The 16103-nt window shown below is 57.2% G+C and overlaps 1 protein-coding gene across 5 annotated transcripts in view; it reads right to left on the bottom strand.

Moving 5' to 3' along the window:
• Positions 1-12854, bottom strand: part of SPSB1 (splA/ryanodine receptor domain and SOCS box containing 1) — a 72319-nt gene extending 59465 nt beyond the window's left edge. For 2 of the 5 annotated variants that reach the window (XM_036090497.2, XM_036090496.2), the window contains exon 1: positions 12663-12854. The gene's annotated coding sequence lies outside the window, so the exon portion shown is untranslated. Of the gene's footprint in view, positions 1-9152; positions 9222-12633 lie in introns of those variants that run through there. The other 3 variants (XM_078073828.1, XM_078073829.1, XM_036090498.2) reach the window with 3 other exon arrangements.
• Positions 12855-16103: the final 3249 nt, after the last annotated feature.

Here is a 16103-nt window from a genome sequence, read left to right on the forward strand (position 1 = left end):
CCCAAAAGTTAAGTCTCGCACAGAACCCTACTCCCCTCCAAAAAAAAAAAAAGAAAAAGATCGAAGTCAGACTGCTCTGGTTCAAATGATGCATCTTCCCATTCTGGCATGGCAGCCCAGGCTCTGCATGAAACCAGGGGCCAGGGGATGTGGCATCCAAAGCACGAGAGCCCTGTCTGGCCTCTTCTGGGGCTTCAATGTTATCCCCTGAGCAGGACCTTTCCAGACAGGAGGGTGTCCCGTGCACAGTAAAGAGACACATGAACAGTGGTACCATTGCGCTGGGTCATGGACATGTGGGGCTCATGAGACCAGTCTCTGCACCTGCATGTGCTCCAAATTTTCCATTTAAAAAATGCACATAAACACAGACAGCAAAAAGCAAAACCTCAGGGGTGGTGAGCCACCTGAAGGATGGGGGGACCCGGTCTCAGTTTAGGACTCGGCTCAGACATGGTTGCATGGGTCGGTGCGGTCTGGGCATCTCCCTCGGTGTAGGCACCATGACAGCCTGGACAGCTCGGGCATTCAGCGCATGTTGGCTGAATGATGAAGGAATTTAAAAACAAAACAAAACCCATGGGGCACCTGGGTGGCTCAGTTGTTAAGCGTCTGCCTTCGGCTGGGGTGGTGATCTCAGGGTCCTGGGATCGAGCCCCGCATCGGGCTCCCTGCTCAGTAGGAAGCCTGCTTCTCCCTCTCCCACTCCCCCTGCTTGTGTTCCCCCTCTCGCTGTGTCTCTCTCTGTCAAATAAATAAATAAAATCTTTAAAAACAAAACTCAAAAGCCCTTTATCCGAGATGTCTAGACACCCCCAAGGGTGACACAGTGGTGAGGAAGACAGGCTTGCTAGAACCCTGGGGGGTATGGGGTGGGGGCAGGAGGACAAAACATACAAAATACAAAACAGCTCAAATTTGGCCCAACAGGATAGATCTGGAAGGAGAGGGGGGAAATACCTATCTTTTTGAACACCACATTTCTCCAAAGACGATGAAAGTTGGCTCAAAGAGACCCTGACATTTATATATAATTTATACATAATTAAACGTATTTCACACTGGCGTTGCCCCTTAGAATGATTCCTCCAAGCTTCACAAAGGCAAGGTGACTTTTCTCATTAGAGCTTCTCAAAATTTCCAAATTGCGAAGACCCTCGGACAAGAAAAACCCTCACAGATCTCCCCCTGCCCCCCAACTTCAGAGTAATTAAGCAAAGGGCTTCTGATTCCCAGATCTTCTGGATCTGTCCAGGGGCTTCTCCCCCAGAAATCCATGTAGGTGCCCCAAGAACGTGGCACGGGGCCCCTCACCCTGCCATCCTCTGAATCCTGTGTTTTATGTCAGGATCCCATGAGGCTCCCTGGGATCAGCCTAGCAGGCAGATCCCACCAACGTGGCCCGTTGCCTGTGTGGCCTTCCAATGGCGGGAAGTTAGCTCTGGCGGGTGCAGGAGCTTCAAAGAGCCTCCCCATTCTCTCACCCCAGGAGAGGTTCAGCCCACAGGTGCAGCACCACCCCAGCCAAAAACCCCAGCCTTGGTCAGACCTGCAGCCAAATTGCCGATGGTTAATGGTCTGCCGGGAGAGCCCCCAGCGTGTCCAGGAAAAGGACTAGGGGCTTGATTTGGACTCCTAAGAGGACCTGTCCAGAGTGTTCCATGAAGGAGGTGGAGGCGGATGGAGACAAAAATTTCTAGTTTATCCTTGTCTCTTAGGAACAGCTTTTGGGGTGAATGGGGCAGGGAAGGGATGCAAGGACACCTCCTATCCACCCCTACACCTGGCATTCCAGGCCTCCCCGATACATAGCAGCCTTCCCGTGATCCTCCTCCTAATGGCCAGTCCCTCCTCCTTGGGGTCACTCTACCTCCCTGCCCCCCCACCACGAGACCCCGCCCGCCAGCCTAGCACAAACCCTCCTGCCCAGCACACCTGACCGTCAGCTGGCGTTTCCTGCCCACACCTGCTCCATCAGACTCCTGAGGGCCTCGGGCTGCTTCGCACGCCTCCAGCGTTAGGCCTGGCGATAAGCAGGGGTAAATGACCCCCGTGTGTGCATCAGTCACAGTTGAGAGAGCCCAGACTGTGGAATCAGGCCAGCCTTTTAACATCCACGCGGCCGTGTCCCCTCCAGCGACTCAGAAAACGTCTCGGAAGCTCACTCCCCTCATCTGGAAAGGGGGAGGTCAGACCGGACTCCGCGGGTTGTTTGAAGCCTCAGGAATCCAGCCCCAGCAGCAAGAACAGTGCCTGACACATGGCAAGCATCTCATCACGCTCACACTGTTTCTAAAAGAATCCGACTCCGAGCAGACAGGAGTCAAGACAGCCTCACTGAAACGTTAGCCAGAGAACGGGTGAGAAAAGGCGGGGGAAAAGTTGTCGGGGGTTCCGACAAGGAAAGAGCCAACATCGCCTGAGCTATGACAGCTCGGGTCTTCTCCCGTGTGGGGGGGCAACCCAGCGGTGTCCTTTCTACAAACTGTGCCCCCACCCCATCCACAGTGATGGCACCGTGGCTCTGAGGGGGCCCCCGAGAGTCAACGGCCGGGGTGCCACTGACCCAGTCAAGGGTGGACACAGAGCAAATGTGGCCTGGGAGAGAAGAAGCTCCATGAGTTACTGACCCCCAGCCGCAGAGCCAGTCCACGTGGGGACACAGTGGCATTGCTGATCCAGATGGGGGGTGGCAACACCAAGTGAGCCTGAGACAAGGTCATGCCCTGAAGGCCATGTCACGGGTTTGGGAATTTTCCCTAAGAGCAGTGTCACTGTTGACGGGCCTCAAGAAGGGAGTGGACATCATCAGATGTTCATTTTAAAAGGAAAAAGTTTAAAACAATGAAAAAGATGGCCATCAGCAGGAGGACAGTGGCCGGGCCTTCGGCGGTGATGGATACGGGGAGGAAGGCAGGTGCTTACAGCTCAAGGCGAGCATTTCAGACAAGCCATCTGAACGGAGCTGTCCCCACCTCCAAGTGGCCCCCAAGTGAGCCAGGAAGGGAAATCCAGCTTCTATTCAGGAAACACTGCAATCTTCCATGCCAAACGTAATTAGCCAGAAGCCAGACACAAAAGGTCCCAGAGTGGATGATTCCATTTATAGGAAATGTCCAGAATAGGCAAATCCATAGAGACAGAAGGCAGCCCGGTGGCTGCCAGGGGCTGGGGGAGGGGGCACGCGGAGTGACTGCTAGCGGGTACGAGGTTTCCGTTTGGGCGACGAAAACGTTGGGAAACAGGTAGAGGGGGTCACACAGCATTGTGAATGTACTAATAAATGCAACTGGACTGTTCACTTCAGAATGGCCCCTTTTAGGCTATATGGAATTCACCTCAATTAAAATTAAAAAAGTAGTCAGTAACACAGAGCATATTAAGAGGCCTCTCCACTGAGCCACCAATCCCATTTCTGCTGGGGGTGCGGTCATATCCCCACAAACCGGGGCCCCTTCTGACTCTCAGTGACTCCTCACGTCCAGTGTATCAGGCCACCATGATAACTGGTCTTCTAGCCTCTCAGGCCACTCATTTCTGCTGCTCTCACCCTTCCTCGCGGCAGAGCTGGGTGGGTAAGGGTGTAGACCCGGGAGCCAGGCTGCAGGCCTGGGCTCTCAGCTCCCCGCCTTACGGCCCAGTGGCCCTGAGCGTCTGTCTTCCCGTCTGTAAAATGGGGCCGCACCGCCCTCCAGGCCTCGCCGACAATATGAACAGCGGGATCCACCGGCCTCCGGGTGGTAACCGTTGTCACTGACTGGGCTCCAAGCCCAGCACGGTGCCTGAATTTCTGTGACTGGCCCTTCAAAGCTGCGTCTTCTCCACCTGAGCTCTGTGCGTGCCCTTCTTCCTCCATTACGTCCAAACCATCCAGCTTGGCTTTCCAGGGCCCCTAAGCCCAGCCCATCTGCCTACCCCCAGGTCCCCAACACTCCATCCATCTCCATCTCCCCCATCTGGGCTGGAGGGTGAGGGGCATCCTGCAGGAAAATGAGTTCTTCCCAGCACCCCCACCCACACCACTCCAGCTCTGCTGTGCCCAGAATGTTCTCTCTGGTCAAAACCTGGCTATTTATAGTGAACGCGTGCTGGGCAAACTAGTGACTAGTGCGGGAACCTGTGTCCACCACGAGGAGGCCCTCCCGCTGTAGGGACCCATGGCCGAGAGGGTAGACGACAGACCCAAATGTGCAGTCGCCCGAGTCGCCCCTCAGCCACTGCCTTGAGGAACCCACATCAGAGCTCACCCTCCCAGAGCACCCTGTGCCCCGGCCCCCTCCCCACAGGCCCCCCCCAGTGTCCTCGGGGGCCCCTACCCGGCCACACGCCAGCCCACGCTCCCCTCCCACACCTGCCATCCTCCCACCTGGAATGCCCACCTACCTCCCCCCACCCTCTCCTGGTCAGCCTCGGGTCCACCACACCCTGGGAAGGTCATCACCGGAGACGGGCCGGCCTCCCCCACGAGACAGAGAGGTCTCTGAGAGTGACACCCCCCCCCCTTCATCCTTTGTATCCCCAGCCCAGCAGATTGGCTGCATACTGTAGGGGCTCAATACATGTGTGAATGGGAGAATGAATAACAAGCAGTCCAAAAAATAGCTCAGGAGAGGAGGCTTATTTTGGACTTCTGGACCTCCCACAGGGTCACGGGGGAAATTCTGGTCTGCAAATTGTAAACTCAGCAGTCGGGTTCTCTGACGGGCGGGTCCGTGGGGGGCACGGCGCCACCACCCCCAACACATCGGGACTAGGCACTGTGGCCAGCGCTAGAGCACGTCACCCCCGAGACCTCACGGCCACCCCACAAAGTGGCTGCCACACTGCGCCGTCAGGGCAGCAGAGGCTCTGAGGGAAAGCCTGGGTCTGGGCGACCGCCCCTGAGCCCGGATTCACGTCTCTCCAAGCCCCCTGCTCAGAGCACTACCAGCCCTGCCCGCACCCATCCGTCCAACAGGTATCCAGTAGGAGCCTACTGTGTGTGCTGAGCACCGGGGACAGAGGGATGAGCGAGACCCACGTGGCCTGGCCCTGCCCACCCCCCAGCCCACAGTCCAGTAGGACGCCGGCCAGCCTGCCCGTGGTGCTGCGAGCGGGGGAGTGCGTGTCTGGGTTTCTGGGTGGAAGGTGGAGGCCCGGCTGCCCGCCGCAGGAACACCACGTGAGCCAGGGAGACATGTGGAACTCAGGTTTTAAAAGTTTAGTGGGGGTGGGAGGGCAGAGTTGGGGGTCAGCGAGACACAGATGCAGGGGACGGAGGCTATGAGGGACATCAGGAGATGGGTGGGTGGGAGAGCTGTAAGGACGGGGATGGGGGTGGGAGGTGGGGAAGTGGGGAGCAGGGGAGAGAGGGGGGTGCTGGGAGGGAAGGACTCCGGGCGGCTGGTGCAGAGAATTCTCTAAGCAGGGGGGAGGGGTGATGGCACCAAAGCAGCAGGGTCAGTGAGTATCTGCAGTTGGGCCAGTGACATCCAGGAGCTCCTGGAAAGATCTAGAAGTGCCAGGCAAGTGAGGAAGTGGAGACCAGTTGTATTGACCTGCGAGTGGGAGGCAGGACGCTGGAGGAGCTGATCCTCTTGCCCTGAGGGCAGCTCTGGGGGCTCAGTGACCAAGGGGTCCACCCCACGACCTAGGCTCCCTGGGCCCTGTGAGCTCCCACAGGCAGCCTCGCCTTATGCCTGACCAGCGGGAGGGGACAGCAGCCTGTGGGGCTGGGCCAGTCGCATCAGGGAGGGGCAGGGCCCCAAGCAGCCCAGCATCAGCGCCCCCTTTACCCGCACTCTCCCCCCCAGCACCCCAAAGGCCCTCGGCGAGGCCCCTCCCAGGAGCCTGTGCCCTCAGGGAGTGCAATAAAAAGAGACTAAGTGTTCACCCACACATGAACGGATAAGCAAAATGTGGTAGCTCCATACAATGGAGTAGTATTCAGCTTTGAAAAGGAAGGACGTTCCGACACAGGCTACGACATGGACGGACCTGAGGACATCACGCAGGGTGAGATAAGCCAGTCACAGAAGGACAATGCGTAGGATCCCGTGCATCTGAAGGACCTAGAGGAGTCAACCCCATAGAGACAGAAGCGGAATGGAGGGTGCCAGGCGCTGGAGGAGGAGAATGGGGAGTCAGCATCTAATGGGGACAGAATTCGAGTTTTGCAGGCTGGAGAGAGCCCGGGAGACAGACGTGGTGGCGGCCGCACACCCGCGGGAATGTGCTTCACCCCGCAGCGCACTCAGCAGTGGCTACGATGGGGAGTGTGATGTCATGGGCATTTTACGGTAAAACGAGAGATAAGTATGAAATCCCGAACCCAAGAGAGGCCTTCCCACGTGGCTCTTGGGCAGCCCGGCACCACTGTGGGGAGCCCCCACATACCCTCGCTGTCAGAGGCGGAACACGCAGGAGCACTAGGGCCTCAGGTACAAGGGTCTCTCCCCCGGTTCTAGATGAAAATGTCAGAACAAGGGTTCTATTCCCGGGCACGCCTCATCTCATGCCAGATGCTCTTCTGCTGACCCCCTTGGAAAGAAGGTTCCAAAGTTTCTGTCTCCAGCCCAAGCTTCTCTCTAGAGCCCCTGGCCTAGCTGCCATCTGGACACATCCATAGACCATTTCTACCTGGGAGAGGCTCAAGGCACCTCCATGCCCCTGGCCCCCAGCCCTCTCTCTAGGGTCACCATCCGCTCAGACCCCCAAACTGGCCAGGAGGCTCCCAGACATTTGCAGTTCTTCACACCCCATGTCCAAATAGTTACCCAACCTGTGGATTCCACCTTGAAAACGCCGCCAGCCTCCATCCCAACCAGTGGTAAACAGATGCAGCAGGACACAAAGAAACATTTTTAATCATCGCAGGCCTGAAAGCAGAGCCAGGAGCTGTGTGGCCACAAGCAGCCTGTCTGGCAAGAGCTCTTCACAGCTGGGGCAACTGTCAAGACTTGTCACCAGGTAGATCCTGGATCCCCCCACCCCCAACCCTGCCGTGGCATTTACATCCCACATGCCCTGAGTCTTGGGCCCAAATCACCCACCGCCTCCCGAGGGTGGCAGGCGCCCACACTTTCCTCCATCCGTTACCCGCACCGTGGGGACTTCAAGACGATTAAGCTTGGGTTTAAGCTTGTTTACAAACCACTTCCACATCCCCTGCCGCCCAGGCCCTATCTCGAATGCCCATGCCCACCCAAGGCCCAGCCTCGATGAGGGGCAAAGCAGGGCTGTGCCTTTCAGGTCCTCCTCCCCATCTCCAAGGGAGGCCCGCAGGGAGCCTAGGTCTGTTCTTGATGTGGTCTGTCTCATGACCAGCGGACTCATTTATTTGTAATGTTGAGCAATGAACAGGACTTTAAAACACAAAACAAGCAAGAAGCTTCCCGAAGACTCTGGGGGGCATGGTGGCGGCGGCAGCAAGACAGATCTCCCAGTGAGCCATCCTCCCCTTGCCACAGCCAGGAAGGACCCTCAAGTCCAGCCAGGCACCCAACCTGCCCCCCATGGCGTCAGTCCACCTCTCTGAGGCTTGAGATTTCGCTTAAACGCTTAGCGAGTACTTACAGATGATCTGATACCACGTCTGAGATTTGGTTCAGGAGAGTCCAGCATGAGTGTGTGCACGTGCGTGTGGACACGTGCGTGTGTGTATACAGCGGTGTGTGAGTGCGAGGGTGTGTATATGTGTGGACACTTGAAGCCGGTGAGGGAACCCTATACCCTTCTCCCAGCCCTGCTATATATGTGCAATTTTCCGTAATAATAGACATTTTTCATTAAAAAAATTAGCACGTGCTTCTTGAAGAAAAGGTCAAGGGGATAGAGGGGGGCACACTGTACTAATTAAGAGAGCTTAAGCACCAAAATCAGGGTCAGAGTTCTGCTCCGCCCCCCGGCGGCAGCAGCAAGACTTTGGCCAAGTCGTGTAGCTGGCCGTTCCAGCCCCAGGAGGAGGTGGATGGAAGGAGAACCTGCTCGCTGCCCCGGGTTCTTAGGAAAAGTACAAGGGTTAATGTCTCAAGGACTCAGATCAGAGCCTGGCACTAGCACAGGCTATAAAAACATTTCCTACTATCACCACCACCACCACCACCACCACCATCATCCAACAACGTCACGCCTGGGAAGCACAGAGCAGGACACTCCTGGCACCTGACTATGAGCTGGACTTTGACTCTTAGATTAGGAGGGACTCACTCTATCAGCTCCCTGGGAAAAGGGAAAGTGCTAGGTGGGAAGTCCAAAATAAAAGTGTGGATTTCATCAGTCAGGCTTGTCGGGGAGGGACAGGCTTACGCATCCCGAGGCGGACAGAGGCCCATCTACACCTGCCCTGTGCTTTTGTCTGATAAAGATCCTTGTTCTCAAACTCCTCAGGCACCAAAACATAAATGGATTATGCCCATGAGCCATAAGCTATTTCTTGCAAAGAATGGGTGTGAAATTCCTGGACAAAACTCTCAACACTATAGAATCGGAGGTTTTGCTAAATGTGAAAACGCATCAGTGGGCAAGTCTCTGCTCACCCCAAGAAGGGGACCAGGCACAGCCAGGGGAGCATAGTCTCCATTGTCCCCAGTGAGCAGGGGCAGCACTCACCTCCACCAGCTCACCCCCCCCCACCCCCCGTCCTGTTCCCAGGCTCCAGAGGAGAAATGAAACCTCTACGCTGATTGCCCAGGGGCCCAGAGTGTTTCAGGAGGCAGCCCCAGGAGCCCACTGGAGGGTGGTTTCAACCTTGCTGGAGCAGCGCAAGGAATGCAGTCTCACCCAGCAACACAGTGACATCACCCAGGGACCCCGGTGGGACCACTCCTCCCTAAGAGCCGCGCAACCCCCAGAACCCACCATCTCCCATAGCCCCGACCTCCCTGAAGCTAGGTCTGCCCCTGCTTGGTTCGTGACTGTCAGAACCACTGTGGTTGATTCTGCTTCCCTGGTGGTAGCCAGGCTGGGAAAGAAAAGGATTTATAAAGTTATTGCACTGGGCCATTCCACATCTCCCCACTGGCAAACTCTCTCTCCTGGGTAAAGCACTCTCTGCAGAAGGAAAAGCAGTAAGAGAACAAGAAGTGCTTAAAATGATCTAATCCAGTCCATCACCTTAGAGCTGGGGGGACGTGAGGTGCCTGGCCCATGACCTCAGCACCAGAGGCACTAACCTGGGGCAACAGCCAGGGCTCTGGAGACCGTCCACAGGCCTGGCTCCGCAGTGTGTGCAAGTCAGCCGCCCTCTCCGGGCCTCTGCTGGGAAGGGAAAGCTTGGCCTACATAGATGCCCTGTAAGTAAGACGGGGCTTCCCTCAGCTCCGTGATGCCTCAGCAGAGGGAACCCTGTCTATGCCCCCCGTGCTTAATCTAGCACTTTCCACCACCCAGAGGGGGAGTATCAGAAAGGAACAGGGCCGAGAAGGGATGCTTGCTGTCCTCACACCCAGCAACCAGGGATGAAGTTCGGGGCCCCCTCCCGTGCCGTCCTGCCCCAGCAGAGAATTCTGCCAAGGACACCGATCTGCAGTCACCAGGGATGGCGTTTTTTACCATCACCACCTGTTAAAACTCAGCTCATGACCAGTTTCTGATGCTACTGGCTGGAGTGTTTAATTAAATATTACTCACTCAGGAAGTAGCCCCTGCCAACTCACCCCCAATCTGCCCGGTTCATTTTCAGAGAAGAGGAGAGGGAAGGAGAAGAAGCCTGTGTTCTCAGCGAGCACCGGCAGGGCGACCGGTCTGAGCGGCCCACTTCGGAGAAAGAACCAAGCAAGGAAAGTCAAGGTAAGCAGCTCTCGGTCACCAGCAGCCCCACGGCCAGGTGACCTTAGATGGTGCACACACACACTCACCCCAGGCACACATTCAGACACACACACTCGCAGAGATGCACACTCACCCCATACACACACACACACACTCACCCCAGGCACACACTCAGACACACACACTCGCAGAGATGCATGCTCACCCCATACACACACACACTCACCCCAGGCACACACTCAGACACACACTCGCAGAGATGCACACACCCCATACACACTCACACACACACTCACCCCAGGCACACACTCTCGCAGAGATGCACATACACCCCATACACACACACACACTCACCCCAGGCACACACTCAGACACACACACTCGCAGAGATGCACACTCACCCCATACACACTCACACACACTCACCCCAGGCACACACTCAGACACACACACTCGCAGAGATGCACACTCACCCCATACACACTCACCCCAGGCACACACTCAGACACACACTCGCAGAGATGCACACTCACCCCATACACACTCACACACACACTCACCCCAAGCACACACACACACTCGCAAAGATGCACACTCACCCCATACACACTCACACACACACTCACCCCAGGCACACACTCAGACACACACACTTGCAGAGATGCACACTCACCCCATACACACTCTCACACACACTCACCCCATACACACTCACACACACACTCACCCCAGGCACACACTCAGACATACACACTCGCAGAGATGCACATACACCCCATACACACACACACTCACCCCAGGCACACACTCAGACACACACACTCGCAGAGATGCATGCTCACCCCATACACACACACACTCACCCCAGGCACACACTCAGACACACACTCGCAGAGATGCACACACCCCATACACACTCACACACACACTCACCCCAGGCACACACTCTCGCAGAGATGCACATACACCCCATACACACACACACACTCACCCCAGGCACACACTCAGACACACACTCGCAGAGATGCACACTCACCCCATACACACTCACACACACTCACCCCAGGCACACACTCAGACACACACACTCGCAGAGATGCACACTCACCCCATACACACTCACCCCAGGCACACACTCAGACACACACTCGCAGAGATGCACACTCACCCCATACACACTCACACACACACTCACCCCAAGCACACACACACACTCGCAAAGATGCACACTCACCCCATACACACTCACACACACACTCACCCCAGGCACACACTCAGACACACACACTTGCAGAGATGCACACTCACCCCATACACACTCTCACACACACTCACCCCATACACACTCACACACACACTCACCCCAGGCACACACTCAGACATACACACTCGCAGAGATGCACATACACCCCATACACACACACACTCACCCCAGGCACACACTCAGACACACACACTCGCAGAGATGCACACTCACCCCATACACACTCACCCCAGGCACACACTCAGACACACACTCGCAGAGATGCACACTCACCCCATACACACACACTCACCCCAAGCACACACACACACTCGCAAAGATGCACACTCACCCCATACACACTCACACACACACCCCAGGCACACACTCAGACACACACACTTGCAGAGATGCACACTCACCCCATACACACTCACCCCAGGCACACACTCAGACACACACACTCGCAGAGATGCACACTCACCCCATACACACTCGCACACACACTCACCCCAGGCACACACTCAGACACACACACTCGCAGAGATGCACACTCATCCCATACACACTCACACACACACTCACCCCAGGCACGCACTCACTGATGCCCAGACACACAGAAACACTCAGAGACACACACAGACACAGAAACACAGACACACAGACACAGCACCCTGACTCGCTCAGGCACACCCACACAGGCAGGCTCAGAGACACACAGACACTCGGTCGCCAGACCCCTCACACACAGCCGCACACTCACTCACACACTCACTTGCAGTCTCCCATCAGGGCAAGCCCGCGCGCCAGGGGCCAGCGAGCATTCCAGGAGCCCTTGCCTTGAACTCGAACAGGACAATTACCGAGTCCCCACACACCCTGGCCGCGGGCTGACCCTTCCCGCGGGGCCACCGACCGACCCAGGCTGCTCTGGTTTTTCTGTTCCAATCGATCTGCTGACACAACACTCGGCTCCCCCCTGGTTGCCGGGAGAAGCTGCGGCGGCTCCGGGATGGCGGAGAGGGAGGCGCCGCCTGGGGTGTCGCCCCGGCGGGCTCCCCGAGGGAGGCGCGGCGAGCAGGGCAGGGGAGCCCCGAGGGGACCAGTAGGGCCACACTGCAGATCCGGCTCCCGACTGGCGGGAAAAGCGAAACTAACTTCGCGGAGCAGGGTCGCGCTGCCCCCGTGTGGGAGGGGCAGGTCAGCGCCCCCGCCTCGGCCGCGGGGACAGCCGCGGGAACGGAGCCCGGGGGCGCCGGGGCACCTGGAAGTCGGTGGGGGCCGCCGCGCGCCCGGGGTCCCCTCCCCGGCTCTGCAGCCGCCGAGGCTCAACCCCGGGCGCGACAGTGGTCGCGGCCGCCGGGACCCCCGCCTTGTCTCGCCCCCGCAGGTGGGACCCCCGGGCCGCCGCGACCCGCAAGGCGCCCGCAGCCGCAGCGGCTCTGGGCGGCGCCCTGGCCCCCTCGGCCAGGACCTGTGGCGAGAGAAGGGTTCCCCGCGGCCCCCTAGCGGGTCCCCAGCGGGACCCTCACCCACCAGGCCCCCAGCGCCCGGCCCCGCGCCCACCACTCGGTCCCCGAGTGCCGCGATCCCCGTCCGGACCCCCACCCGCCCGGTCTCCCGTGCCCGGCGCTGCCTACCGCGCCAGGGAGGCCGCCGCCGCCGCCGCCGCCGCTCTCCGGGGCCGAGGAGGCCGGGGCGCCCGGGCCGCGCCCGCCGCAGGGAGCGAACTCGCCTCCTCCCGCGGCCCCGGCGCCAGCGCCTGGAGCCTGGTTCCTGCTGCGAGCGCGCGGGCAGCCCGAGCGCGACTTCTGTGCGAAGAAGAAAAAGCAGGCGAAGGCTTTAAAGTGCGGCGAGAGGAAAGCGCCGGGGGGCGGGGCCGGCGTGCCCGCCCCGCCCCCTCGGCCCCGCCCCGCCCCCTCGGCCGCGGCTCCGGCTCCGGCTCCGGCTCCGGCTCCCGCGCGCCGGCTGCTGTGCGCCCCAGGGGCGGGCGCGGGGCTCGGGGTGGCGGGGGCACCCCCTGTGCCGGGCGCTCCCGCGGCCGCCCCGTCCGCCGCCCGCGCCGCCACCCCACCCCGAGGCCGCCGCGGCCCGCGGGGCGGCACCGGAGCTGCGGTCCCTCGGGAGGCGTCTTTGGGAAACGCCGGGCGGCCAACGCTGGGCGAGAGGCCGGGGTTGCAACACCCGGAGGGCCGCGGCCGTGCGGGGGAGGGGGGCTTACTAATAATAATTTTTTTAAATCTCTTGGGAGGGTGGGGGTTGTTTCAATAACTTTGGGACCAAGGCCTTGCTTGCCTCATCTGAAATTCCCAGCAGTTTAAAGTTCCGTAATTCGAAGGCGCAGGAGAGGAGGACGTAGGCCTGCAAGATGATGCAGGGACTCTCCGCCCTGCCCCCGCCCCCAGGCGTTTCCCTTTCGGTACCCACAGGGGCGGCGGGGGTCTCTGAACTCCCAGCCCCCCCCCCCCCCCGCCCGGCCCGGGCTCTTCTGCTCAGAGCATACAGCAGGCGGCGCTCCACGAATGTTTGTTGAATGAATGAGTGAGCGATTGCCTGGTAGGTCCTCCACCCCCAGGACTTATTATAGAGTGTCCTCCACCCCCAGGACTTATTATAGAGTGTCTTGTGGCTCTTGGCTCCTCAAAGGAATTTTCCTCCGCAACCCTCGAACCAGAACGTTTTAAAGAAATTAGTGTTGGGGCGCCTGGGTGGCTCAGTCAGTTAAGCCTCTGCCTGGGATCCAGCCCCACATCGGGCTCCCTGCTCAGGGGGGAGTCTGCGTCTCCCTCTCCCTCTCTCTCTGCCCCTCCCCTCCGCTCGTGTTCTCTCTCTCTCTCAAATAAATAAAATCTTTAATAAAAATAAATAAATAATAAATTAGTGTTTTAAGAGCAAAACCTCCCTGCCTTTCTCCACCCCTATGTGTAGTGTCCATTGAATTATCGTTATTGGAGCTGTAACACGACATGTGGTTTCCTGTTATTTCATCTTTACCATAACGCTCTAGGGCAGGACTGTTGTTACACTCCTCAAGTGAGGGACCCTACCTGGTGCAAAGGCCCTGCTGGATCAGAGCTGCAAGCCCAAATGGATTCTGTGACGGTTTCCAGTTTCTCACTTCCCTGTGCTGAAAATCAGTTTTGTTTTGAAATAAAAAATTACTAAGACTGGGGTGCCTGGGTGGCTCAGTGTGTTGGGCATCTGCCTTGGGCTCAGGTCATGATCTTGGGCTCCCTGCTTCTCCCTCTCCCTCTGCTGCTCCCCCTGCTTGTGCTCTCTCTCTCTCTGTGTCAAATAAATAAATAAAATCTTTAAAAAAAGAGTGAGCCTCAGTGGGCATTCTGGCGGCCCAGTTAACACTCCTGGTTCCCCTTGTCTAGGAACCCAGGCTGCTCAGGTGGACAGCCATTGTCAGCAACCCAGGGGTGGCTGGGATTTAAAGAGAGCCCAGGACTCCCTTCAGCCACTCTGCAATGTGAGAATTGTTAGTTGTCCCAGCATGTAATAGCACTTGGGAAAACTGTGAAAACATCCGGGATGGCAAGGGGATCTTGCCAAGTTACCGGTATACCTTGGAGTCATCTAATTCCTAAAAAGTACAGCCCCTTCTGTGCTTGGGATCTCTCCCTTGGAGGAGTAAGCACGGTGGAGAGTGTCATACAGGAAGTGTGCGCCCCTCGCCTGGTGCTGCCCTCTCCTGGGGCCGGGGCTGCAGCCCCTTGGCCCCGGGGCCATGCTGCTGTCAGCCTCCTGAGTGGGACTCCTCCAGGCTTCACCTCTTATTCTGGAGGAGACCTTCTGGGGCAGACTGGGGCAGACTGAGTGTAATTCAAGTGGCGGCATCTGTTCAGTGAGGGCCAGAGACCCCACCTTTGAAGTGAGGGCCCTGAAACAGATGGTTCCCAATTAGGAGTCCTTAGCCCTCCCACTCCACCCTCCTTCAGCATTAATCTTGAAATCTCAGCTCTGAGCCAGTCGGGTAATTAGATCCTGCTGACCTAAATTTCCCAAAGGAATCTCTGGGGAGTGAGCCTTCCTCTCTGCCAGGGTTCTGGGCAGGTGGGCAGGACCATGCTGCAGAGCTGGTCATCCAGCCGTGACCCACTGCGGCGGGGCGCATTGTTGCACAATCCTGGAGAACAGATTGTGAGAAAGGGGCATATACTCACCCTATCAATGCTGATGCTGTTGTTTGCTAAAAAGATACAAAATCTTGAAACATTGTGACATCAGCTGATAAACCCAGTAATCTGAAGACTGACTCAAGTCTTAAACTAAGTATCTGTGCTCCACAGGGGGTGAGTAGGGAGGGGGTGGCTCTGGGCTCCTGGTGATGCCATCACCCGACTCCACCCCCACCCCCACCCCCACCCCCACATTTCATCACTGGCATCGGCACACACAATTTGTTCCCTTCTGTAATCTGTTTCAGGAAAATGACGGGAAGAAATTAGTAGATAGCAAATTAACATCAGCTACTTTTTCTGATGATGGAAAATCTGTCCAGAGACGGTTTGGACACCTTTGAGCCCTCTGAGCCGAATCTGCTGCCCTGACAAGCTCTTATCTCCTGGGGCCGGGGGGGCACCCATCTTCTCTGCGTCCCTTTTGCCACCTGGAGTGAATGGACAGACAAGGGATTTGGAATTAGACAAATCCCAGCACTGTCATTCACTGCCTGTAGGACCTTGAGCAAGTTACTTAACCTTTCTGAGACTCAGTTTCTCCATCTGTAGGGTAGCTCTATGTCATCCCCAGGATTTGCTGGGGAGGGGAGGGGCAATCATCCAACAAATACTGAGTGCAACAACCATGTGTTAGAATGAAATCAGAGGTTTTTGAGGAATCTCAAAATAATAAATGCATTTTAGATATTATTATTATTATTATTGAAAACAAAAAACAAAAAAAAACTTCCCTGGTAAAAGCACGGATCCATAACATGAAAGTGTGGCAAGACCCACCAGAACTGAAAGAACACTGAAGCATGTTAACAAAATATAGGCCCATTCCTCATCCCTAACATAAGCTATACTTATCTCATGAAGTGAAATTGAAATAGAGGGGACCTTATCTTACAGAATTTTGATCTTACAGCCTTCATGAGTTA

Source organism: Halichoerus grypus, chromosome 5 (genome assembly GCF_964656455.1).
Source record: "Halichoerus grypus chromosome 5, mHalGry1.hap1.1, whole genome shotgun sequence".
NCBI lineage: Eukaryota > Metazoa > Chordata > Mammalia > Carnivora > Phocidae > Halichoerus > Halichoerus grypus.